Genomic DNA, 26034 nt, shown 5'->3' on the forward strand with positions numbered 1-26034 from the left:
AGTCAGGTCCCTAGGATACATCAGCAGCCTGACCCAAACCTGTCAGCCAGGGCCAGGCTCGTGCTAGCCCAGGCCAGGCTGTGTCCAAGTGTTCTCCCTGACAGCAAAACCCACACCAAGCCCTGTGCCACTGCTGCAAGGCTGCTCCTGAGGCACCAGAGCCAGCAAGCCCAGGCACATCCATGGTACAGCAGCTCACCTGGACAGGCACCCAGCAGACAAACCCCACCAGCAGAATGGGAACAGAGACCTGCAGGGAAGCATGAGCTTCACATCCTGTCAGAGCAGAGTGGCTCCAGGGCAGAGCCAGCCCAGGAAACACACGGGAATGTCCCCAAAAGGAAGGTGAGAGCCACGGCATCCCAGCCCATGCCTTGCACACCAAAGCACAGCTGTGCTGCAGTGCCCACAGAAACACAAAAAATGTGCCTTGTGTAAACTTCAGAAGTTTTTAAGGATTATCTCTGTACTGACAACATATGCAGGGAAGCCAGATTTTACTGCAAAAACAACATCTATTCCAGTCTTTTATTTGGAGTTTTCCAAAGGACACCACTCTCCATAATAATCCCTTGGCTTTCCAGCAGGCATGAAAAATGACTACAAGAAATTTTTAACCCGGACAGCACATAAAAAACCAAAACCCCTTCAGAGTAGAAGTTTGGGTTGGTTTTTTTTGTTTTGTTTTGTTTTTTTTTTTAAGAAACATTCCTATTCAGAAACACATGTTCCATTTTGAAATAGATCATTTCACCATAATCCCGCTCTGGAAAAGTTCATTGCAGCTGGACACCATCGGATGTGGGATAAAGGACTGACCAGAGCATCTCACAAAGGGAATTTTCAGGTCCTGCTGAGTGTCTGTGGGAATGCCACTGCAGCTGGTAATTAGAGACAGTCAAGATGGAACAAAAGGTTTGTTGGAGATGTGAGCTGCTGACCTGATCCAGAGGACTGCTAAGAAGCCACTATTTGAGCAGCCTGGGGGAATTGCATTCTTCCACACCACAGGTTTCTATTCACAAACAGCACCCTGCCTGTGCAGATTTAAAAGGGACTAAAGACCTCTCAGAGGGGAAAGTGGTCCCTCAAGACACAACCTGCAACAGTCTGCTGTGGAATGTTCTTTTTCCTCTTAGCTCTAGATCCTTTTCAGCAAACTGTCAAAAACTGTCAGAGATCCCAGGATGGGCTTAGCTCTTCTGGATAATATCCACCCCTGTGAAATAGGATGAGCTTGATTTCTAGACAACAGAAAATCCCTTTCAAACAAGGCTCACTCTATGTCTAGTCCTGCTGGCTCTACACAGCAGAGATGACCTTTGGAGTTTGCTAAGTGGACTTGAAGCAGAACATTTCAACTCAATGCTTTTCCATTTATCATGTTCCATATTTGCCTTAGAAACATTCAAGCAACATGAAGAAGCCAACAGCTGCTAAGTTTGGGGAGAGTTTTTAAGTCAGTGAGTGTGTATAAAAGCAAAATTCCTAACTGGTAAGACACGTTCAGCATCTAGCTCTGACATTAGTTATGAAACACTCTGGGAAACTTTTGCCAAAACACTCTGAATTCACAAGGAGCACGATATTTTGGTGCTTAAAGGTCTGGGCTGGGACTCAGGACACCTGGACTCAGTTCCTGGCCCTGTCACAATCTCACTGTGCAGCCATTGGAAAAAAATAATTTTGTTTTCTTTGTGCCTGATTTTCCATTGTTTTTAACTAATAGCAATAAAAGTAATAGCATTTCTCCCGCAGAGTAGTAATTTTATTTATTTGGATGGCAAGCAACTTGGGGGCCATAAGCATGCACAAGCACGTAACACAAGGAGATTTTGATCTTTGCACAACAACTGCTGAATGAAAATCAGCAAGGAAAAAATGACAAATGTAGACTCACAACCTCAGTATGTGCTCTAAGCCCTGCCTGCTCACCCTGCTGGAATGAGACGCTGGGCTGTTGCTGCAGCTTTGCACCAAACCCTGTGTGTTTCAGCCAGAGAAGACACAAGAAATCAGAGCATCAGCACTGAGAGAGCCCTGGGAACACCCTGCCCTGTCCATTTTGATCTTAACATACCAACACCTAGAGCTGAGAAGGGGAAAACACAACACGTAAGTGCTGCGGGGTTCTGATGCTGGAAGATGCTTATTTTCCTCAATGAGATTTAGAAGCGGTTCATTAAAAAGTATTTTAAGCAGCAGAACCTCAGACGAAAGAATTTCAGCAAACTGCAAATGCTCAGTTTCACTCCCAGCTGGGACAATGCTGGCCTGGGCTTCAGTGGGATTGGGGCTTCCAGCCTGCAGAGGTGGCTTGGACTAGGAAGGCTGCTGTAACTGCAGCATTGTGCAGGAACAAACACAGGTTTGTTCCTGGAGAAAGGACCTGGGGTGAGCACCTTGATCATCACTAGACAACTGAACCCACTTCTCACTGACAACCATTAAGAAAATCCTTTATGGAGCCTTCATGGGCTGCAGGTGACAGATAACACAATGCTAGCAGACCTTACTATTCACTGTCATTCTGGGACCTGTCAAGGTATGTTTAAACCAGTAAACTCCATGCTGAGGAACCTGATTTGTACCTGTGATGCCACAGTCACCAAGCTCCTGGGCTCAAGAAACAAACTGTCTCACTGAAATATGTCTAACTTGCTGCTTGATTTTGTCCCCACTTCAGCTGCTGGGTGCCCTGAAGAGAAACAGAGAGGATTCACCTCATCACTGCCCCAGACACCTCAGACTGGCTCAGCTCCATGTGCAGATGGAATGTTCTGAATTCACACTTGCCTTCAGCCCTTGCAGACAAATGAACTCTGACCAAAGCCCCTCTCGTGCCAGATGCTCAGCAGGCTGGCACAAACTCCTGTCCACTTCCCGAGGGAAAAGGCCTCACAGCAGCACCATGGCTTCATCTACAATGACCCAAAACTCCCAGTCCTTTAAGTTTGCTCTCTGGAGCTTGGCAGTGGGGATAAGGAAGCGGAACAGGCAGGGTGCCAGGTCTGTGAGACAAGCACTGCACAGCTTTACAGTCGGCTCGTGCAGCCAGGGCTGCTCTCCCACCACCCCTCTGCTTGTGCTGAACACTGACACTTTGGGGAGAAGCAGCTGGAACCAGAGCAACTACAGGTATTCAGCTGCTCCCAGCTCATCCTGAGCTTTTCAGGGCAAAAAACAAGGATAAAAGAGGTGCAAAAGTCAAAGGATTTTAGAGACAACGTAGCCAAAGCAATACAGATTCTGACTGCCTGAGAAAAGAGAGCACAGGTATGATATAACCAAGACCTCAGACTATTTTTTTTACTGAGTTCCCATTGCATTGAACTTAATATCAGATATTGGCAGCTGCCATGCATTCTGTGTCTGACTGTCCCAATCCAATCTGCTTCTATATTAAAGTTTTTTCATCACATAAAATATAGTTTAAATTAAAACTTTTTTTGAGGGGAACAGAAGTAAGGTTTATATAGTGGAAATCATGTCAGATCCCTCAGCATTTCTTGCCATTCCAGGACTGGACCAACTTGCACATAACCTCAGTTAATTGCAGAGTGTAGGAACCTGGCATGGAGCTTGTGATGAAAAATTTCAAACCATTCAGCTGACCTAGAAACCAAAGTTTCCAACCTCGCAGACAATCCCTGGTTTGCTGAACAGATAATGTTTTTCTAAACTTTTCCACAGCTCCACTGCTGCTGTGTTGTATTGAAGGCTTAGTGCACTGGGCTCTGCAGGGGAAGGAGGTTCTGGAGCCTGCAAGCACAACAAGGGAAATAAAAGGTTCAGTGTCATGGAGGATTAATCTCGTTGTGTCTGTGCAGAGCTTACTGCCCAGGAGAGAAGGAACAAGGAGCAGTGAGATAGTTATAAATAGCACCTGACCTTATCTCAACTATTTTATTATTGCAAATAAGAAGGAAGAAATTCTCCAGAGAAGTTAATCAGGAAATTTTCCTTCTGCTGATGGGTCACACATTTGCAGAATGATGCTTGAGGTGTTTGCAGCCCACTATGGCACCAACTGGCCCCACAGAACCACCAAAATCAGAGAGCAAGGCAAGCACACAGCAGGAAAGGACCTTAATCAAGTGCAGGGAATAGGTACCAAGAGCCAAAGGTGTGAGACCATTCCTAAGTTCAGTACCACACCATCCCCTGCTCCTCAAACCTTTTACCAGTTTCTTGTCTTCCAACTCAAGATAAACAGAGCTGCCTCCTACCCCTGCTACTGCTGTGATGGAGGGCAATAATGATGCTTTCCTGGAGGCTCCACACATATCTTTTCATAGTTTTTTTTCAATTTCAAAATGAACACAAACTCCAGCCTGCTTTGGACAGTTCCTCTTAGACCACCCCAGCTTGTGTGCTGCCTACCAATCACTCTGGTAGACCCAAATCCAAAACAGAACAAATTTGCAGAACTGGCACAGGGAAAATCTCTCATGAAAGGAAATTTAGAAATGGCTTAGGGTTTTTTGGTATTCCAACAGGCAATTTTCAGGACACAAACATATGTGCATTGGTAGGTGCGTGGTTAAATGAGTTAACTAGATTATGAATGTAAGTCTCTAGAAACTGGGAGATACTTGGAAATCTAAAACCAAACACCACTTCAAAATTCTTCATGGAAAAAAATTCTTTCAATTAATGAAGACAGAAATCATATTTCTTAATTAATCTCTCACTTGAACCATGCTGCCATTATTTTATGTTTGCATGAGTCCATGCTGAGCAGACTGACTGAATAACCCTGTCTGAAAGGGCCATTTGGCACTAAAAAAACAAATTAGATTGACCCTCACATTCTCCTTTCCTTCCCCCTCTGACATGCTCTTCTTGAGCTGTTCCCAGGCATGTAAGAATGAAGATTTCCACACGTTTCTGGCTGTGCATTATATGCTTCAGTGCACAGTTGTGTAACAAATCCTGCACAAGGAACACGGCATTTACTCACAGCAAAACCAATTCCCAGCAGGAAGGAACCTTCCCATATAAATCTCCAGCACACTGAAGCATTGCAGGATTCATCTGCAGAGCAAGCAGTGGGAAATGTGTTTGTGTTTACTGAACCTTCGATCTGACTGATTGTGAAATACACTCTGAGCCACATTTTGTCCTGTGTAGACACTCAGTTCTGCCTGACAAACTCTGAGAGCAGCTAAGTTGTGTGTGAAACAGGATTTTCAATGAGGAAAAGGTGGGATGTATTCAGCCCTCAGGAATCTCTGCAGATGGTTACCATGAAGTTCCTGCAGCCCAGATTTTTCCTTGGCCAGATAATTAACCAGTTCTCTTGGAGATGGGTAGCACGGGAGAAGCAATACACTCACAGGCTAATGACACCAAGCAGTGCTTGGTACTAAAAGGTGAATAGTATAAAACCAGCCAGGATTTCCACAGCAGAATTTCTTCTTGCATGTCCTTCCTCCTATTGTTATAACATCCCTGTGGAAGCCTGAGCTGTTGATCACCTGGAAAAGTATCAAAGATTAGCCCAGGCATTTTAAGCTAATGAAATCGAGCAGCTGGGAACAAGCAGGATGTGACTATCCCCTACCCAGGGACCACCAGCACTCCTGTAGGTCACTACCTGTTAGACAAATAATGAGCTTTCAGATGATATTATGACTGATAACTGAGAGGCAGCTGGTCCCCAGAGTCATGGAAATACCTGGGAGAAGAAAGGTGAATCTTACTGAAAGCACTGGCGAGGAGTGAGGGAAGCCTTTGCTATCAAGGGAAGAAAGTCTTATGCTTTTAGGGGAAAACCAGAACAAAACAAACTTGGCAGACAATTAAAAGCAGCTTTGCAGTTTAGATGTGAATTTTCTCCAGCATCCTGCCACCATGGACACTGCAGCTAATCAAGCTGCACTGACTGATAACTGGGTCAGACTCCTAACCCAGCTGTCTCCACACTGGTATCTCTATGGAAGTAATTACTAAAACACTTAAGAGAAACACAACAGAAAAATCTGAGACAAGCAGAAAAATTTTCTGAGACAAGCAGAAAAATTCTAACAGCAGAAACTTTCCTCCCTTTCTACGGTTTAGCAATGGCTCAGCACCTCTCAGAAGAGTCAGACATGATGAGCTGTTGAATGCCCTTTGGGAGCCAAAGTTTCCTCTGCAGATGTATATGCTTGTCTGCTGCTACCTAACAACATCCAAACAGCTACGTGTGTCCCCAGAACACGCCCTGCTCTGAAGAGACATGGCTTTCCACCACCATCCCAGAGCCAGGAAGCCACAGCGACCTGGTGATAAATGATACTTGTTTTTTTGCAGCCCTTTTATGCTGTAAATGGAATTTTGTCAACAGGCTTAAGGGCTGTGCCAGCCTGAGGACTGCCTCCCTACCTCTCCCTTGAGCAACAGAAAAGTCTTCTCCTGGAGGAGGTGCTGACTGACTTGGACAGTCACCATGCTCAGTTTATGGTATTAGCACCAGAGCTTTGGTTTGAAAAGCAGAGTGCAGAGCCCTGGGGGTGGGCTGCAAACAGGATTGTGCTATCTGAGGAAGAGGTTATCTCTCCCTGCCCTGATCTGTGATAGGGCAGCAAAGAGAAAAGCTAACAAACCATAAATTTCAACAAGAAAGTGGACTCACAGCATATCTGTGCATTGTTCCCTCATCCAAAACCTTTGACAATCTTCAAGGAAATTATTTTAATTCACATTTTTTCCAGACACAATATCTCTTGAATACATTTTCCTGGGCTCAAGTCATAAACCAGCAAATAATGACAGACACCTGCTGAATTAATGGAAGCCATCATGATGGTGATGGACATTAGGGCACTGCAGATCTGATTAAATAAACCATCAGATTCCAATCCAAGCATTTTGCAAAGTCTGTAGAAGATCTACAGATTGGGGGTGAGCTGTGCTCACCATGAGGGGAACTGACTGACACCAAGGGAAAGCAAACTCAGCTTATGCCTTAGGTGGGTTTGAAGAAAACTGCTATATTTGAGAAGAGATTTCTGTGCTGATTCTGCACTACTGGGCCAGCACGAAGGCACTGCATTGGAAACAAAGTTTGCAGAGAAAAGGAGCGAGTACAAGGAACAAGTGAAAATATACCCATAGTTCTGCAATTTAATCTTGGTTGATCTGAAAAGCAAAGGAGAGGTCCTGCCAGGAACACTGGCTGCCAAGTTCAGTCCAAAGGTTTGATTATCCCGGGAATCTTCCCCCAGCAGTGGCCAGGGGTGGACACTTGTGGGCAAGCCATAAATACATGGCGGGTACACAGTGACCCTCACACACAGGGCATTGTCAGCCATGCCCAGCAGCTTACAGGCTTCCTGAACCAGGATCTGCTTCTGCACCACTGTGCTCAAAAGCCACTGATGGCCCTGTCCTCCTGGGAGTTGTGTAATCCCTTCTGGAACTCATTTATACAGGCTGCAATAAATAAGGGATTTGAGAGATTTTAAGACATCAGTATATTATTTTCACCAGAGCACACATGTGGTAGAGAAAGACCTACCACTAGGCTATGGTAGTTTTCAGAAAATATGGAACTGCAAGGCTCACTCATCTGGAAGGAAAGAGGAATTGCAGCGGCGCTGCCAAACTCCTCAGTTCCTCCAATGCTCAGTGTTCATAAAACTCAAACCCATCTGAACACAACAGGGATGGGGCTTCCCACCAAAAGGCATCTTCTGAAATGAAGGGACACGAAACAGGGCAGGGGAAGGGGTCCACAAGGCACCTTCTCATCCTGAACACTGAGAGCACATCAGGTCTCAAGGGTTGTTGGCAGGATGAGTATGCTGGCATGGGATGGACTGTGTTGACTTCACAGCAGAACAACCTCCAAACATGTTCCCTGCAAAATCTGACCCTGAGATTTCTGGGGGAGAGGGTCTCTTTCGTAAGGGCTGACACACAGCACACTGAAGAACCCACCTTCGTGCATTGCCACACTCAGTTTACCCAGCACCACTGAAGAAACGTGAATTTCTTTTGCAGAGGACGTAACTCTACCCTTGCAAATGCACTTCTTACCCTCCTCCAGCTCCCCCAGCTTTGATGAGCACTGTTACTAATTTGAGAGAGGAGTTGCTGGCTTTGAGAGTAACACCAGTCTGGGTGAATGACACCTCTGACAGCCCAAGGGCACTGCATGGAGATGTGTGCTCTGCTACTCAGGCTCTTGGTGCAGCTCCAGAGGCTCCTGTGGATTTACAACAGGGCAGATTTGGCTCGTGCTCTGGCCACATACCACTTGGACAATCGTCTCCATACATGACACACACCACAAGTCTCAGCTGGATTTGCTATTTCTGAAATGAAAACACTTTGCTTGCTTTCCCCAGCCTTGGCTTGGTAATCATTACTAAACACTTATCAGCTAGACAGCCTTCATTTCCTGAGAGCCTGGACCTAATTACACCAGGAAACGTGCTGCTTTTTATTCAGACACTGAGAAATGCTGGTTTCTGAGCCCTTCTATTATAAAGTTTAACTTTGTTCTGATTAGTAGAGGGTAGGGGAGGGCAGAAACACAGCCAGACCTCAAGAGGCAAATGCAGTGATCATTCACAGAGATGCCCTGGCCACACTCTACATCATTAATAGTAACAACAAAACGCCACAGATATTTCATCTCTCTCCCTCCCCTATTAATCTCAGCTGAACCCTGCGAGGCCCCTGCAGAGAGGTATCATTTTCCCTGAATTGCAGGTAAGGAGTCTGATGTCTCTCAGCAAATCAGAACCAGACCTCGGGGCTGCTCTCCTAATGCCATTCCTCGAAGGAGTGAAACGAGCCCTGCAGCTCCATCCCCTTATCAGGACATTCGATCCCGCGGGGGGATGAAGGAGCCTTTGCCAAATGTGCTGCACACAGAGCAGGGCTTTCAAACCCCTCCTTTGGGGCCCCACTGGGATGCTGAGTTACAATTGCCCACTTGTAGTAGAGCCCAGAGTATCGCCATAAAATCAAACTGTTAGTTAATTAGTGGATAAAAAACCCCCTTATAACTGCACAGTAATGGAGTGCCATTAGCACCAAATCACAAGATCTGCTGCTGCTGCAGCATCACTTTTACCCTGTGAGCTGCCCAGGAACTGCTGCCCATCCTGGAGGGCTGCCAAACATCCCCATCCAACGGGAGACACCTACAGCAAACCTGCTTGGAAAACAAAGGCAAGGAGACTTGAGCTAAGGGCTTGCGCTTCCACTGACTGAGGCTCACAGGCATCCTCACTGATTCTATTATCCTGGCTTGGTAAAGAACCTACAGAAATGCACAGTGGGTCCTCCCAGTGGTGCAGTTTTCCCTTCACAAGAATTAGCAGAATGACATGGATGGGATGTGTTAGTTCCCAGTTTGACCAGTTCACACGTGGCCAAAGGAGTGAGTGACCCAAGGGGAAGTGGGCACATGTCTATCCTTGAGAGCAGCCAAGAGATGTGCCCTCTGCCAAGGGCTGGTCAGTGGCACATCCCACATTTCCGACTCTGATGTACTTTCACCTTTCTTACTCACAAGTTGGAATTAAGACACAGACCACTACTCTGGGCAAGAGCAGTGCATGGACTGGGCACTCGGTCTGCACACATTCCTCTACTGGGGGCAGATGTGGATAGAGCCAGGCAGGATTCCAGCCACAGCCTGGATGAAGTTACTCACACACAGTGTAAAGCTCCATCTTCTGACACCCTTGTGGCCCTGCTTGCTGGAAACCCTGTACAGACACACCCCTCCACAACCTCCTTCACATCAAGGGCTGGAAGGCATCCGTGGTGATGGATGACCTTCACTGCTCTCCTACCCAAGCACTGGCTCCTCAGTTCCTCAGTTCTCAACTGGCACCGGGAAGAACATCCTAAAGGATGCACGTGTCACTTGAGGCAGGACACAGGTGTTTATTCCATCACTGCTTGCCTTGCTCTGCCTGCCTGAGATGGAGAAAGCAGCTGCTTGGTGCAGCTCCAGGGAGGGATGGCTCCCTCTGAGAGGGAGCCCTGCCAGCTGCTGCAGGATGATCCGGAGCCCGTGGGGAGCTGCACAGGAATGCAGCAGGATACCCGGGAGTGGTGTGTCCCACAGGGATGCTGTGGGGACCCCCCTGAGCACAGGCTGTCAGCACTCACAGCACTGCAGCTCCGTGCTGCAGCCCCAGCACTGATGGCACCCTGACAGACAGTACCTGCTGTATGGGGCAGAGCTGGGCTCCACAATGCAGAAAATGAGGAGCTGTCTGCCCTTGCTGAGGACACATGAAGTCATGCTCCTGTGAGAGGCCAGTGTTTTCCAAGCACTGGGGTTCTGCTTTCAGTTGCTGGCTCTGGTTCTGATTTACTGGGAATTCTTCTTCCAGGCACTAAGCACCCCCATGATTGAGTTTCCTTGTTGAACAGGAGCACAAACCTTTTGGCCCTGACTGCTGGGAGGCAGAATGACAGCATTTAAAAACCTCAGATGACACGTCAGGGCTTAAGACATTGCAAGATTTTTCTGTTGATCTGAAAATTATGCAGTGTACTCCTGTAAGAGCTCACTCAGTCCTTATAAGTGGCTCTTTGTCACTGTTCCCATCCACACCCTGGTTCCTCTTTGAAAGGCAAATACCATCAAAAGCTGTTTATAGAGACTGAGATCTAGAAAAGAGAAGTCAAATAGGGTCAGGCTCTCTATGGCTTTGCTGCCCTGAGCTGTGGCCAGGGGCTGGCTTCCTGCTCCCACCGTGATTGCAGGGAACACTGGCCCATTTGTCCAGGAGCCTCCGACGTGGGTGGGTGGGTGGCTCCTGCCCCTCCGCAAAGAAACATTTCATCTCCACTGGAAATAGCTAAGACGGAAAACGTGGATGATGCCAAGATTAAGAAAGAGAATTAGGGAAACAGAAAGCGTCCCTAATCAATCATGCTTGGACAGTGAGGGTTTTATGTGCACAAAGACTACACTTGAAATTCATTTTGCATTTATCCACAAGAAAGAACAAAAAATATAGTGGCTGAGGAAGTTGCCAGATGTTGATTCACCCTTTTGCTTTCTGTAAATGTTTCCATTTTGTTGAAAACCCGATCAGCAAACTCAGATACCCTTAAAAATTATTTATGTAGAAAATAAGACCTGCAAGTAGCTTCAATGGCAGCACATGACATGGACAAAGGCAGAGGAACTCTGCCATCTAACAGACTTCATGCCACTGGCTTTTTTCTGGCCTGGAGCAGCAGAATCAAACCAGTCTCTCACTGGTACCAAGTCTGGTTATCCTTGGCACAGAAAAGATAAAGGTGAAAGAAACAGATATGTCAGCGCAGGGATTTAAAAAAAAAAAATAGCTAAGCATTTTAACAAAACTTCTGGTAAGGATGCTAATCATCATCTGGTTCACAAAGATCCTTTAACTTGGTTAAACACAACCCAGGGTGACAGCACAGACAGTCAGAGACACAGAGTCACAGAGGGCAGCGAGGCAGGAAGGATGTAAAGACATCCTATGGGACTCGCCCCAAACCCGAGGGGAAACTACAAAACCTGAAAAATCCCATCACAGCCAGTGAGAAGGATCTGCCACCATGCACCTCTAACAACAGCTCAGAGCATCCCAGGCTGGAGAATGCAGGAGCTGCAGCGCTTTCCATCATTTCTGTTCTAAACAGAGATTTACAGCCAACTATCGATGGATTAAATAAGGTGAAGACTGTCACAAGTCTGTTGTTACATTTACTCAGCCTCTGGCACGTGCACCTAACCATAATACTGCATCTAATTTTGGTTTTGCTTTTTAAGAGAATTAGTTTGGACTTAGTTTCCACAAAATTCTTCTGTTTGACTTAGTGAACAACAGCTGTTCATTTCAAGAAGCTCTTGGAGAAACATTCATCTGCTCCCAGATCAGACTACTGTTAAAAATGCAGAACATCCTTCTAACACTACCAGAAGGATTTGTACTTTAAAAAGCATAAATATGAAGAACTTTTGAAAAATGTGTTTTGGTCATTTCAGAAGCTAATTCAAAACATAAATCCTTGCAGGTGTAACTTCACTGGAAACACGTGGCTTTCCATCCAAAATAAACCTGGGGCACAGAATAAAATCTGCATGACCTAAATGGCGACTTGGCAAACAGAGGCATGGGCAGACTTGCAGAGTTAGCATCAGTGCTGCATTCAGCCCTCTGGGTTATGATGTACAGATGCTGTCTGTGACAGCAGCATCCCTCTCCACTGGCTCTCCGGGATCGCGTCCCTGGAGAGGGGCACAAAGGCACTTGCAGCAGAAACATTCCAGGAGCGACGTAAATGTAGGAAAGAACACTGGTTTCCAATGACAGCAGCAGAAAGTTCTCTGGCTGCCAGACCACAAACAAGCTGGAGGCGTTTTCCTCCCTCATCCTATTTGACACGAGACCCGAGCCAAGCTCCTCCAGCAGCTCTCCGAAGGATCTGCCCTGAGACCGCCCGTACGTCCGACTGCACTGCACAGGCCTGTCCCTGCCCTGGGAAAGGGAAAAGGCTCTGCTGTGCAGGACAGCAGCAGCAGCAAAAGCTCTGTCTTGTGATGGGGCAGGAGAGACAACAACCTCCAATTTTCCATCAGTTCTGGGCTGGATTTTACACCAGACCAACATCAACAGTAGCAGCTTTTGACTGCTGGAATAAAAGGGCTGCTCTGAGTGAATCAGCAGGAGGACCAAAGCCTCAGGAGCTGCACCCCTTGGTTTGCCCAGGACAGGGTGGGCTTCCCACAGCAGCTAGAGATTCAAACTCACTTTCTGGTATGGGCTGAGGGCTTCCCACCATGTCCAGATGCTCAAACTAGGGCTGCAAAGCAACTGCTGCTCCCAAGGACCATATTATACTTTTTTGTCTCATGCTCCACAGCTCAGCTGGCCTGCTGGTCCCAGGCTGTTCAGGCAAAGAGGTCAGACTTAGGTACCCATTAGCTGCACAGAATAGTTTTCTTTGTCAGCAGATGACAGCAGCCCAAAGAGATGGCTCAGAGCAGGGCCAGTGCAGCCCCAAACATGTACGAAAGGTGGGCAACTCCTTCACTCACCTCAGCCCAGAGAGCTCATGAGCGAGGCTCAGGAAAGGCACCAGAGGCCAAGTCTGGAAGAGGAGGACAATGAGAGCAAGAGAAATACAATAAAGTTTCTCTTTTGGAAAACAGATGGCACCAAACCATGCAAAAAGGCTTTATGATCCCTCAAGCAGGAAATAAGTGATGACATGCTGTCATGTTGCTGTGTCAACAGCTGACACATCGCAGCAGGGTAATTTCACAGACTCCCACGTTAGTTTAAAAGCTCTCTTTGAAACCACAGAGCTAGGGCAGAGGCACTTGAAGGCACAGCAATGGTTCTGCAGCAGACCCACTGCTGAGGATTCAGTGCCTCAGGAGCCAGCCCTGCACAGAGAAGCCACAGCCAGCCCTGCCATCCACTGAAATCATCCGCGGCTCACCACAGACGGCTGCTGATACCAGACCAAAGCACCAGCCTCCCTTTCCTCTCCCCCTCCAAGAAAACAGTACCCTGACCCAAAGTGTGTTCAAAGGGCTCATTGTTGTCTGGCCAACACACACGATGCTTGAAACTGGCCTGCAAGTCCTCAAGGTTGTGGACAAAGTTCTGCACGTCTCAAGCAGACTGCAGCACTTGTGAGAGTCTCCTTTATCCTTAAGAGGGCTTTTTGTTTGCTTTAACATTAAACAGAAACAAAATATTGCTCCCTCTCTCCCTGTCTTTCTTCTTAGAAGCAGGCACTGGCATTTTCACCAACTGAATTGCCAGGCAGTTTTTCTAAGGGTCTGTATATTCACTTTCTCTGCTTTTTTTAGCAGTGGGGTGCAAGAGATGAATCCTTGAGGATTGATACACATGATCCTGCCATTACAGACCCCAGGAGGGATATCTCCAGGAAACCCTGCATTTCACTGTGCTGCCAACTGGAGCTGCTTTTCTTCTCCCAGCAGTGGGTCCACCACAAGTCATATAGTCAGACACCAGCAGAAAGAACAAAACCTGTGTTCCTTACAATCCTCATGGAAAGGATACCCCTATTCAGCACAAATTCTGCAAAGCCCATTCTGTCTCTAGGTAATGTCTCCTTTTAGGATCCAGTTTCATTTCCCAGCCCATGATATTAGAGACAGCCTGTGTGTAGATGTATCTCCCACTGACTTTTTCTTTTGAGTGTGATCCTGCCCTTGGGAGGAGTTTGCTGAGGTTACCAAGTGAGCGTACACAATCTTCTCTTTGGAAAGCAGCACATTAGAAAAGGGTCTGGGCTCAGACCAGAATAAAAGCTTTTGCTCATTAACCTATGAATGTAGCCTCTCCCCTGCTCCAGGTGAGTGCTCCATGCCCTGCAGCAAGCATCAGCAGCAGATCTGCTCTGCCCCAGCTGCAGTGCTGCTGGCCAAAGCAGGAGGCAGGATCCTGGGCCATGGCTGTGACTCACACTCCTGACCCTGCCAAATAAGTAGTTTGGAGCAGGGATGTGACAGGCAGACTCAAATTAGAAAGCTGGTGAAACTAAAGGAAAGAAAATCCTCCTCAGCTCTCCTTGCTTGCATCCAGCAGGGAGACTGGGTGTGCAAAGTGTGAGAGGTGTCAGGGCACAGTGGTGCTGCACTGACACACAGATGGGCTCTGGCCCTTCCTCTACCAGAGGGAAATGCCCTTTCCCGCACTCCACCAGCTGCTCTAGAGGAGTGATGGCCATGTCCACGTGTTTGGCACACAGCAGGCAAGCCAGTGCCCTGCACAGGTGAGTCACCCTCCTGCACAGGGTGCTGCCAGCCACACTGGAGCTGGGGGGGTCTCCCTGCCTTCCCTCTGCTCTAGAACACCCTAAGAGGTAACACATGCCCCAAGGATTGCCCCAGCTATTGCACTTCAGGCTGGGTGGTTCCGAGCTCACACACAGGAACAGGAAAACATCAAAACTTAGAGCCATGACAGTCAATGGCAAATCTCCTAATGCTAAGTGGAGTCCAAAATACAACCCCAGGTAAACTGGCCCAAAAAAACAGATGCTCCAGGTTGCCTGTTTCTGAGCAACTTAATTCACAGCTTTCTCAGATGGTAATATCCAATCTGCAGATGGTGAAAGGGGCACTTTTGAAGTCTCCCAGGTAGAAATTCAAATTTCTATGACTGTACTTTGATCACTATAATGAATAACCCTATAACAGCAGGAACCACAGCCCACAAACACCAGTGAAAGAAATCTGAACTAGGATGAGTGCCCTGCCCATCAATCACACTGCTGTGAAGAAATCTGAAGGCATGGTCATGATGACCCCTCTTGCTTATGTCCCTGACCCAGGTGACTTCCTACAGGAAAATCCACTATATCCTGTTACCCACACACACACTTTGCCCCAGAACCTTCTTTGCCAAGTTTCAGCCCACGGATGAGATTTGATAGTCAAGTTAATGGCTTCAGTATGTGTCAGGTCAGAGGGAGAAGGATGACAAAGTCAGCCTGACTCTTTCCCACAGCCCTCTGTGCCTGGTAAATAGGAAAAACACCAAGAAAGGGAGGAGGATGCTGTGCCACAGCCCTTGGGAAATCCTGCTGCATGACTGGCTGGGCAGGGTGGATCAGCTCTCAGGCAGGCAGGGCTGATATTGTCAAGGAAAGAAAAGGGCTGATTAGGCTTTCTAGCACTAATAATATCAAAACAGAATATTGCTTTCATTGGCAGTGAAGCAGAAAATGAAATGGCGCAAAAAGGAGAAGCCTCAGGTGAAGTGGACTGGAATAATGTCAGGTCTGGAGCAACAACAGCCCTCAAGTGCCCTTTATATTTGAGTTTTTCTCTTGCACATCGGGAGGTCTGTGAGGTACAAGCTATCAACTCCTACTCACCACCCCATGGGAATCCTCCCACTCTCCTGCCTTTGCCCTGCTGGTAAATTGGCAAGTGTCTGCAGGCTAAAGCAAGCCCCTGGGAAACATGAGCCAGGTGGTGCCAGTGCCCACTCTGATGGCTGGGGGAAGGAAGAACATCCTCACTTGCTGCCTCTGAGAACAATTTAAGTTCACTTCCTTCAGCCCAAAGGGGAGTGAAGATGTTTTGCTGGCATTTAACTCCAGTAATGAATTTTGGTTCACGAGTCTCACCCACAGGCTCTCAGCTCTTAAATCAAAACCTGCAGAGGACATCTCCTTGCTGCTACAAGAAACACAGCCTAGACCTTGCTAGACTTTGGTGCTGTGGCTCTCCATGCTGGGTCCCTCACAGTCCACCACCCCACAGCCCAGAGACAGCCTGTACACTGATTAATAAACTAAAGCACTGACTTTTTGTGACTACCTACTGCTACAGCATTATAAAAAAAGAAAGAAAACAAAAAGCAGGAGTACCAAACAACAATTGAAGCAACTTCCTGAAACTCTCTAGAGTGTTCCTAAATTACCTAATGAGCTTTTTTTTTTTTTAATTTTTTCATGCAGATCCTGTGTAAAACCCAGAGCACACAGCCAGCAGGTACACCCCACAGTGGGGCATAAAGGCACTGTGAATCTTCAGGATGTTCCCAGGCCAAAGCTTCCTCAAGCATTACAGCTCTTATCATCCAAACACACAGGCATGCTCACACACAGCAGCAGCATGTTGTGACAGCATGCCAGCTGTCTGCACACCTGCATGCACTTATATATATTAATTATATAGTATGTATTATATATTATATAGATATATAATATAGTACATAGTATATAATATATATTTATATTATATTATATAACATATAATTATTATATGTTATATGTTGTATATTTATTATATATTATAACAAGGGCAAACTGTATGCCTGGAGTCAAAGCCAGGTGGAAAGGATCAGTTATCAGTATAGTATATAGTTATATAGTATGTATTATATATTATATAGATATATAATATAGAATATAGTATATATTTATTCTATATTATAGATTATAATTCTTATATATTATATGTTATATATTTATTTTATATGATATATTTATTATATATTATAACAAGGGCTAACTGTATGCCTGGAGTCAAAGCCAGGTGGAAAGGATCAGTTATCAGTTTAGAAGTGGTGTGATGCACCTCAGCTCCAGAATTCAAGCAGCTGGGCAGAGTTCAAAGGTATTTTTCCTTTTTTTCTCTGTGCTGAGTGTCTTCTCCCCGACCACCCTTCCTTCAGGAAAAGCTGAATGCAAACTGCCTGTTAATTGACAAAAATAACTGAACAAACCGGGCTGCAGCAGGGCTTAGCACACCTCCCAGCTCAGCTGTCCTTGGACCCAAAAGTGGCCCAGCAGAGCTCAAGGGGCTGCCTGCAGTGACCAGGGTGTGAGCTCAGCTCGCCCTGCCAGGGCTCCACTGACCCCTCTGCCCAGTGACTCCGAGCCATGGGAACCTGCCACCCTCTGCAGGAAGGGCCACAAAGGGTCAAAGGCAGGGACACTGGTGGCTGCACGTGAGCAGGGCCATGGAGCAAATCCCTGCGCCCTCCCCTTCTCTGGGATGCTCACACCCCGTGGCTTTTGCTGCTTTCAGTATTCTGTGCAGAGAACAGATGCCTTTTCCATACACAAAATGAATTCTTTCCTTGCTCTCAAGGGGGAGATGCTTCCCTCCTACACATCCATCAGGTTAATGCACATTTACAGCTCCTCCAGGGGAGGGAAAGACCAGGCATCCCCACTGCACCTCAGATGTTCAGCACTTTGCCTCCAATAAGTAGAAACCCCTCTGCTGCTGGAGGGCAGCCTGGCAGAGCAGGGTCCCTGAGAGTGGAAGGGCACTGATGGGGGCCAGGATTTGGGTCTATCTGGCTGCTGGAAGCACTTCAGCTGGCTCTGCCAGAGAGAAAAAAATAAATTAAATCAGTAAAAAAAACTAGGAGGCCGGGGAGTTAATGTCATTAAGTATCTGACAGCTGGAAAATGTGAGCAGCCATTGTCTGCAAGCCCCCACAGCTCCTCCGGCCAAACCACTTTGCTGAAAGCAGCAGTAATAAAGGGCAAAAGCCAAGACTGGAAACACTGACCCCGCTTGCTGCCCTCACTGAGGGAACAGGACAGCTCAGAGGTCACCCTGCCCCAGCTCGTGGGTCCCTGGCTTCCCTGCACCCCCTCCCTGACCTTGTCCCCCCGGCAGCTTTGAGGCAGCGGCTCTGGATCGGTGCCCTGAGGAGGCTGTGGCAGGAGCTCTGTCATCTGTCACAGCTCCAAGCTGTGCTCCATCTCCACCCAGCACTGCTTGGAGCTGCCACTGTCACCATCAGGTGAGCAAAGTGCTCTGAGCACAGCTCCAGTCCCCACTGAGCTGCCATGGGGAGGGAAGGAGCAGGCCAGCTACAGTCATACCACCAAACCTCAAACACTGCTCCTGCCCTTCTCCCATTCCACTGATGGGAGATGCTGTACACCTCAGGATGTCCTGGCAGCTGAAACAAAGCTGGTCCTCTGCAGCCTGAGATCTTTGCACTGTTTCCTCGGTGTGCACGAATGTCTTAGCATTGGCTGCATAAAAACAGAAAGAAATCCAGAGCTTCAGGCACATGCAGCATCTTCCACCAGCCAACAGTGGCCAACAATCCTAGGGTATCAACAGCTTAACTATTCCTTAACCCACAGGCTACCTTCCCTTCCAGCAGCTGAGCCTGAGCCAATGCCACCTTCCCCAGGCACAGGCTGGCCACTGAGCTGCTCCCAGCAGCACCCTGAGCCTCCTCCAGTGTCAAACTGATCTGGTGCCAGCATGAGTGGGAGCACTCTGACAGCACTGCTGGGAGGAACCTTGTCCTGGGGAGAAGATTTGATGGTAAACTGTGGATTTTTCCCTTTAAAGCTCGCAGAGAAATTTAATCAAAAACCTTCACAGTCTAGTAGTTCTGAAAGTACTGAACTCAGGCACTGAAACTACATCCCACTTCACCTCCCAGAATAATGGGCAAACAGCAGAGAAATTTAATCAAAACCTTCACAGTCTAGTAGTTCTGAACTCAGGCACTGAAACTACATCCCACTTCACCTCCCAGAATAATGGGCAAACAAACCAAAGATTCAGTTCCAGGAGGTCCTTTTAAGCAACTCCAACTTATGGACAAATTTGTGGGACCCCTTTTCCTTAGTCCATGTAGCAAGCTCCAGTTTCATCTGATCACAGGCAGACACTGAACTCTGCTGTCCCACCAGTCAAAGGACTTGAGGTAATTTCCACTGGTGCAGGTCAATCGACTCCACACTTGAACAAGAAATGAAGAATTGCCTTCATAGCAGTGTGAGAATTAAATCTGACCTGAGCTCTTACCCAGAATATTTAATTCTCATATAGCAGTGTGAGAATTAAATCTGACCTGAGCTCTTACCCTTTCACATACACACACACGCTGAGGTCTCTCCTGAGTTACTCTGGAGCACCAAATCCTGCAAAACACTGAAAGACACCAACACCCCTTGGCCTGAAGAGCTCTTTGCTCAGCACCTCATCAGATGACACAGCTGCAACAGATCTACAGCAACAGCACAGCATGTTCACACTCCTACAAAGCAATAACCGAGATCCCAAAGACATTCATTTCCTCACCACTTCCCCTGACAGTGCAGAGTCCCACGCACTTCTGCAACAAACAGGAGGATTCTGATCAAGGCAATTCACATGGGTGTAAGCCACGTTTTCCCTGGCATCTCCCTCACTGGATGCTCATGAACTCCAACAACCACATACGAGCATCTCACAGCAGCTTGTTCCAAAGCCTTTGTGTTCCCTTCCAGGCCATCTGCCTTCCTCTACCTTGCCTTCATCCAACTGGGAAACACACATTTAATTACATTCATTTATGTTCAAAAAGGCCTACTGAAAAGTAAGTGGATTAAAAGCTGGTCTGGAAAAAAAAATTAAACTCTATTGCAGCACAGCACAGGCTGTGTATTTGGGCTGCCATGTAATGCAGGCAACGGGAATTCTCTGCAAGAGGCATTGGGAACTTAATGTTGCAGCACAGCCAGTTGCAATGCACTTAACAGATGTCCGAGACCTACAGCCTCATCCATCTACCTTTGATCTTATGTTCCACTCCTTCCTTCCAAGTCTGAGCAGCCATTTAACCACAGCAGAGGCTCAGTGCTCTTTGTAGATGGATCTAAACCCCACTCGGAACTCCAAGGGCAGGAGCTGCACATATTCGTCTGCAGGCAGCAAAAGAACACCCACTCATTCATGCCTTCACCCATGCCACAGTCATCCAACACCCACAGAGGGATATTCTCCTCGAATATGGCCCTTCCATTGCAGCAGACAGTCAATGCTAAAAACAGGCTGGCTGGGAGCTGGTGACCGAGTCTGAACATCAGCCAGGACAATGCTGCTCAGCCTCCAGCTCGCCAGGAGAGGACCCCTGCGCAGGCAATGAAGACGAAGAGATTTTGCAAGCCTTTCCTACCTCTGTAAGCCCAAGTCCAGTAGTGCAAGATAGTAAAATACTAAAAATAAAACAAAAAATAAACATGTGACATTAGAGCTGAAGAGTGAGACGGGTGAAGCACCAGGTTTGTCTCCCCCTCGGGTGCAGAGAGCCCTGAGTGCACAGCAGTAACACAAGCCCTGTGCTTCCAGCCCCTTCTGGTCACTCTGCTGGGGCTGCACTGCTCCATGCTCACTGCCTACCCCAGATGCTGGCACGGGACACCCACACTCTACACACTCAAAGCAAACATGGGGGTAGCAGAAGCAAACCTCCAGGACACTCCATTCACATAAGAGTTGGGCTCAATGATCCCTGTGGGCCCCTTCCAACTCAGAATATTCTGTGATTCTGTGACTTGTTAAGCCTGAAACCTTCCCTTCCAACCTATACCCTACCAAGCTGCTGCCTCTCAGACTTGGCTCCACGTGGGGAAGAAAGAACAAGAGAAAGAAAAATTTGCAACAGTTTTTTGCAGCCCAGAGAAAAAGTTCAGCAGTGTTTGGCAGATCATTAAGACCTGCACAAATCTACTCTGCTCCAAGCTTCCTCTGAGCTTCCCCCTCCCAGTTCTGCTTGCCTCCCTTCCCTGGCACAGCCAAGATGCAGAGCTGGCATGTTCTTACCCTTAATTAAGCAACAGCAATTAGGCAACACATTTTTAAGCGGTTCTCTCACAGCCTAGCTTGGGAAAAGGCTGGCTTCAGCATTAAACCAGCAGCTGTGTACAAAGTGCCAAATCAGTGCATCACCACGAGGGAACTTGATATGTAAACAGCCTTGTCAGTAATTACCCCAATGTTTTCCAGTGAATTGCTGCAGCTTCACTCCATTAGAGCCTCGGCTTCCTCGGGGGCTGAGCAACCACACAGGGATGCTGCACCAAGCAGGGCTCAGTCTGATGCTTAAACCAAAGCCCAGGACACTTGACAGGAACAACCTGGCTGAATATTCAGAGTTGTACTGGCAGAGCCATGGTGACGTGGAGTGGTCCCTCTCAGCACAGTCCTGGAGGATTTATCCATCTGTCCCACGGGCTCTGGGCTGATGTTTGTTACAGCAGACTGCACAGGAGAGAGGCTGGTTTTCCACAGCCCCTGGAGCTGAATTCAGATACTGCTGCTCCCTTCTCTCTCCCTCCCTTGGGAGGGGCCCAGCAGATAGCAGGGATGGGCAGGTTTCCATCCTGCAGACATGGAACTGGACCCAGCTTCATGTGATCCACGTGGTGCTGCAAACACATTCCAAGATCCCTGAGAAAAACGTGGAGCAGCTCTCGCACAGGCAGCGCTGAGCAGCTGCAGAGAGAGTGGTGCCAGGGAGCCAAGGCTAAGCTGGGATCCACAGGGAACAGCAGTGCCAGCTCTGCTCTAAAGATTTCCTGGGTTTCTTAGGGATTTTTTTTTTTTTCCCAGTCATGGCTATCCCTGCTCTGCTCCAATAAACAGGAGAAGGCTGCCAAGGACACCCAGTAAATCACACACATGCTCTGCTCCTCTCAGCTGAATATTTACAAATTTCCAAAGTGCTGAACCTCTTCAAGCCATTCAGTTTCTGCTTTCATCTGAAATATCTATCTCAGTGCTTCTGAGATTTTCCTGCAGTTATCCTAAATTAACAGGGATCGGAAACCAGGCTTCATCTGTAACCCTAAAGGTCAATCACATCATTTTGCTTCAACATGCCAAACAGACAAGACGAAAACAAACATATGAAGTTTCTCAAAGGAGTATGAGTGAGAGAGTGAAGAGCCCTCTCCCAAAGGAAAGCAAAAGCCCTAAGTAAGAAGGATGATTTAAAGCAGTTATTCCTATCTGTCTAGATAGTTGTAACACATGCAATGCCTGGGTGTAAGACACCACAAGCTATGTGAATTTTCCTTCTATTTCCAAGAGATTATAAAAACATTCCTTGCTACTTTATGAGAATGACACCACAAAAATTCTGCGTTCAAATTAAAGTGTAGTTTCACATATCTGAGGGGAGTTCAGCAGCCCCAGGTCAAGCACAAGCAGTTTGTCCCTGCTCCAGCTCACAACATCTGTGCTATGCTGCAAGCATGCAGGAATCCCCCCCCAGAGAACAGGGAGATCTTCACAGCCTGAACCGCCTGGGAACACAAATTGCAAGTTCCAGATTAAAAGCCACCACCAGGATAGCCCTGATTTCACCAACATGGGCAACAGCACGCACTGCGTGTCCTGGGCTCTGTGGGTTGCCCCATCTGGTACCACTCCTTGGGCTCCGTTCCCAAGGAGGCAGTGGGCACTGGCATTATGGGGGACCTGCCTTAGCTCTGAGAAGGAGGCTTGCAGACTCCCAGCTACCCAGAGGTGGTGGGATGTGCCCCACAATCTGCATGTCAAGGATCCAGAAGCAGAAAAGTGAAGACAAAGCCACATCTCCAGCTAATGAGAGTGGCTGGTTCTGCCCCTGCTACTTGTGCTGCCCTACTGGCTTTCACATTCCAAGGGAGCTGTCAAAAGGTCAGGTGAAGAGAAAAATACTGTCACTAACAGCTCTGAGCTATAGGGCTGGAGGTCCAAGCATGTCAAAATGATTGACAGTGGTCTGAAGGGACTGCACACAGCTGGAAGTTTGAGTTTTCTTGCTCCTGCCAAGGCAGAAGAAAATCCAGCATCCCAAGGTGGCTTCCAAAATAGTCCCTTTCCCTAATGCTCCTATCTCCAGCTACATGTGACTGGTGGGGAGAAGTGGCTGTGTGTCACCACTCGTGGCTCCAGACCCAGTGCAGGGACTCAGACCACAGTTCCCACCAGCACAGCTCTGGCTCTCAGTGCAAGAGAGGAAATCATACTCCAGGTAAACATGGACTATGGATTTAAACTCCATATTTGCAAGCTGTGTTTTCTCAGCAGTTAAAAATAACCAAATATGAAGAAGTATCATGAAAGCTTTTCCAGGGACCTCACTTTCTAGCCAGTATTCAACTCTCAAAGTAGCATCCCTCATTTCTAATTAATGTACTGCTTCATTGCCTTTAATAGCACTTTACCCCAAATCTGCAATTTCTCTTCTGCCTAAAGCACTAATTTCCATTACCTCAAGAGGTATCAAATTCCAAATTTTTGCTTCAGCTTCAGGTTTTCACGCTCAGGTTACAGACACCTCATTAGCCTCCCCACATCTGGTTCAGACTACAAGGTGCTCGTTCTGTGACACGCCAGAATCAGTCAACACGACTGTCTGGTTACGTACAGGCTCCAAAATGTCTCATGTGTAAGAAAAAAAAAAAAAAAAGAAAAAAAATTAAATTAAGCAGATGGCCCACAGAGCAGTGAGATTTGCAATTTTCTTCCTGGAAAACTTCTGGTAACCCCAGTTCCAAAAATAATACTAGGAATAGCCCTCCATGTGGGAAGGAAGAATTTTCTAAATACCTTTGATCTCTGTGTTCCAGAGAAGGGAACTGACACATTAATCAGAATATATTGCTGAATGGGGTTACTCTCTTACACCACAGGGCAAAACCAAAGTGGGTATTTAAACACTGGTGTCCAGCTCCTGAAAGAAATTTACTGTGTTGGGTTTTTTCTCCCTGGGATATTTTTTTTCAATTAACAAAGCAGAAACATATCAGTTCAGCTCTTCTATAGTCTCTACTATCATCTCTCCCCTAAGTCACTGCTCATCTCCTACTAAATTTTCTTTCTAACAGTTCTCACCCAGAATTTTATGCAGGCTTGTATGTGGCCTTTTTATTATATAAGCACAGTGAAAGTTTACAGATATAATGAATTTATCCATGGCTACAAGCTCATTTCACAGGTGTGCACGTGGTGAGAACTTTGGTGGTTACACTGAAGCGACAAGTCCAGGTACTCAACAGTCCAGAATAACCTTGGAGCATCCCAAAACTCTGCAGGATAAATGTCACTCACACACACCTCCCCTCACACCTAGGTTTCATTGCAATCCAGAATTCACAGGAAAAGTCTTTCCAGATGGGACCCCCAGCACACACCCTCCTCTCCAGAACTTATCACCACTCACAGAGGACACCCACACCTGTCCATCTCCTCCTCCACCTGATCAGTGTGAAAGACTCTTGTCATCTAATTCCTCCTTTTGAGGAGGCTTCCTCGTTTTGGGAACAGCATCTTCCAGCTCCCGGGTCCCCTAAGGAGGACACCCACACCTGCCCATCACCTCCACCTGATCAGCCCTTGTCATCTAATTCTTCCTTTTGAGGAGGCTTCCTCGTTTTGGGAACAGCATCTTCCAGCTCCCACAGGCTCTTCTCCCCACCCTCCAGCAGCAGCAGAGCCGAGTCCCTGGACACGTCCTGGACACGCTGAGCTCACGTCCCCTTCCCAAACTGCCTCTGTCTGCAGAGGCCACAAGCTGACAGCATTTGTTTGGATTCCATTCCTGGACAGGACCTTGCTTGAAGCATTTGATTTTCTCCACTTATTCCACTTCCCTTCTGTAACATGAAGCAATACTTTTTCCCCTATAAAAAGTGAAATTTGGAGCATGCAACCTAAATTTCAAGGTATTTATAATTTTTGGTCCGTGCATGCTCAGCATTACCCTGCCAAGCACTACTTGCTGCTGGGAAGGCTGACAAAATGTGATCAGCCATAGACAAGTGAACTTTAACTTCACTAGAGGATGGAAAATGGAAAAAGGAAAAAATAAATGGTATCAAACACTTGTCACTTTTGCAGTGGTATGGGATGATAACCCACACGCATGACAACTCATCACAGACTGGTCTGCTGTTGTCTATCAGCAGTTTACGGCAAGGAAAAAGCCAGGAGGAAGGGGAGACAGGTTATCAGCTCTCTTTGGAGATAATAGAGTGAGGGAGAGGGGTGGAAAACACATCTCCAGCTCTCCAAAGACAACTTTAGCCCAGGGAGCACACATTCTGTGTGGCTTTATCCATTGACATGATTGGAATAGACACACGTGTTGAGCTGCTTATTGGTGCTTACATCATATAGGATGTGAAGGCATACAGGAAAGCAGAAAGTCTGCTACCCAGTTTGGATAGCTGGGATTTGGCACAGCTGTCTGACCTACATTAACTTTCCATCCACTGGAGTACTACTTGGAGGAGATTCTTAACCACTGCTTTTGTATCCTGTGCTTCTAGTTTGTAAAACAAGTTAATTCACAAAGAATCTGCGTTACCTCAGAGGAAGAGAATGATGAGAGACTTCCTCTGTCTGGATCTGATAATTCATAATCCAGTGAAGGAGAATTTGCTTATAAGTAGAACACTAAGGATCAGTTGTCCTCACCAGTAGCTGCAGCTTCAGGAGCTGCTGTGGAGCTGCTGAGGAGCTGACTCAGACTCCCTGCCACAACCTTATCCTGTTCACCAGCTCCCAGCAGGGCAGGGGGCTCCCTGAATGCCAGCTGCTTCCACAGCAATATCCTGCAGCTCTGCCCCTGCCCTCCACACCCCTCCTCATCAATCTGGCAGTGTTTTCCAGCCTGACAGGCAGCAGCACCCAGCATCTCCCACAGATGCTGGCGTGGGGAGCATGTGTGGCCATTGCACTGCACACCACAACACAAGGGCTCAGCACCATGAACTCTCCTGCCCTGGGAACTGCAGAATCCCACTGAACAA

At 47.3% G+C, this 26034-nt stretch overlaps 1 protein-coding gene across 2 annotated transcripts in view; it reads right to left on the reverse strand.

Annotated features, from left to right (window-relative positions):
* P3H2 (prolyl 3-hydroxylase 2) overlaps positions 1–26034 on the reverse strand; it is a 65383-nt gene that overhangs the window by 17566 nt on the left and 21783 nt on the right. The gene's annotated exons all lie outside the window — the stretch shown is intronic.

This window comes from Passer montanus, unplaced genomic scaffold (assembly GCF_014805655.1).
Source record: "Passer montanus isolate IOZ18808 unplaced genomic scaffold, ASM1480565v1 scaffold29, whole genome shotgun sequence".
In the NCBI taxonomy this organism is placed as follows: domain Eukaryota; kingdom Metazoa; phylum Chordata; class Aves; order Passeriformes; family Passeridae; genus Passer; species Passer montanus.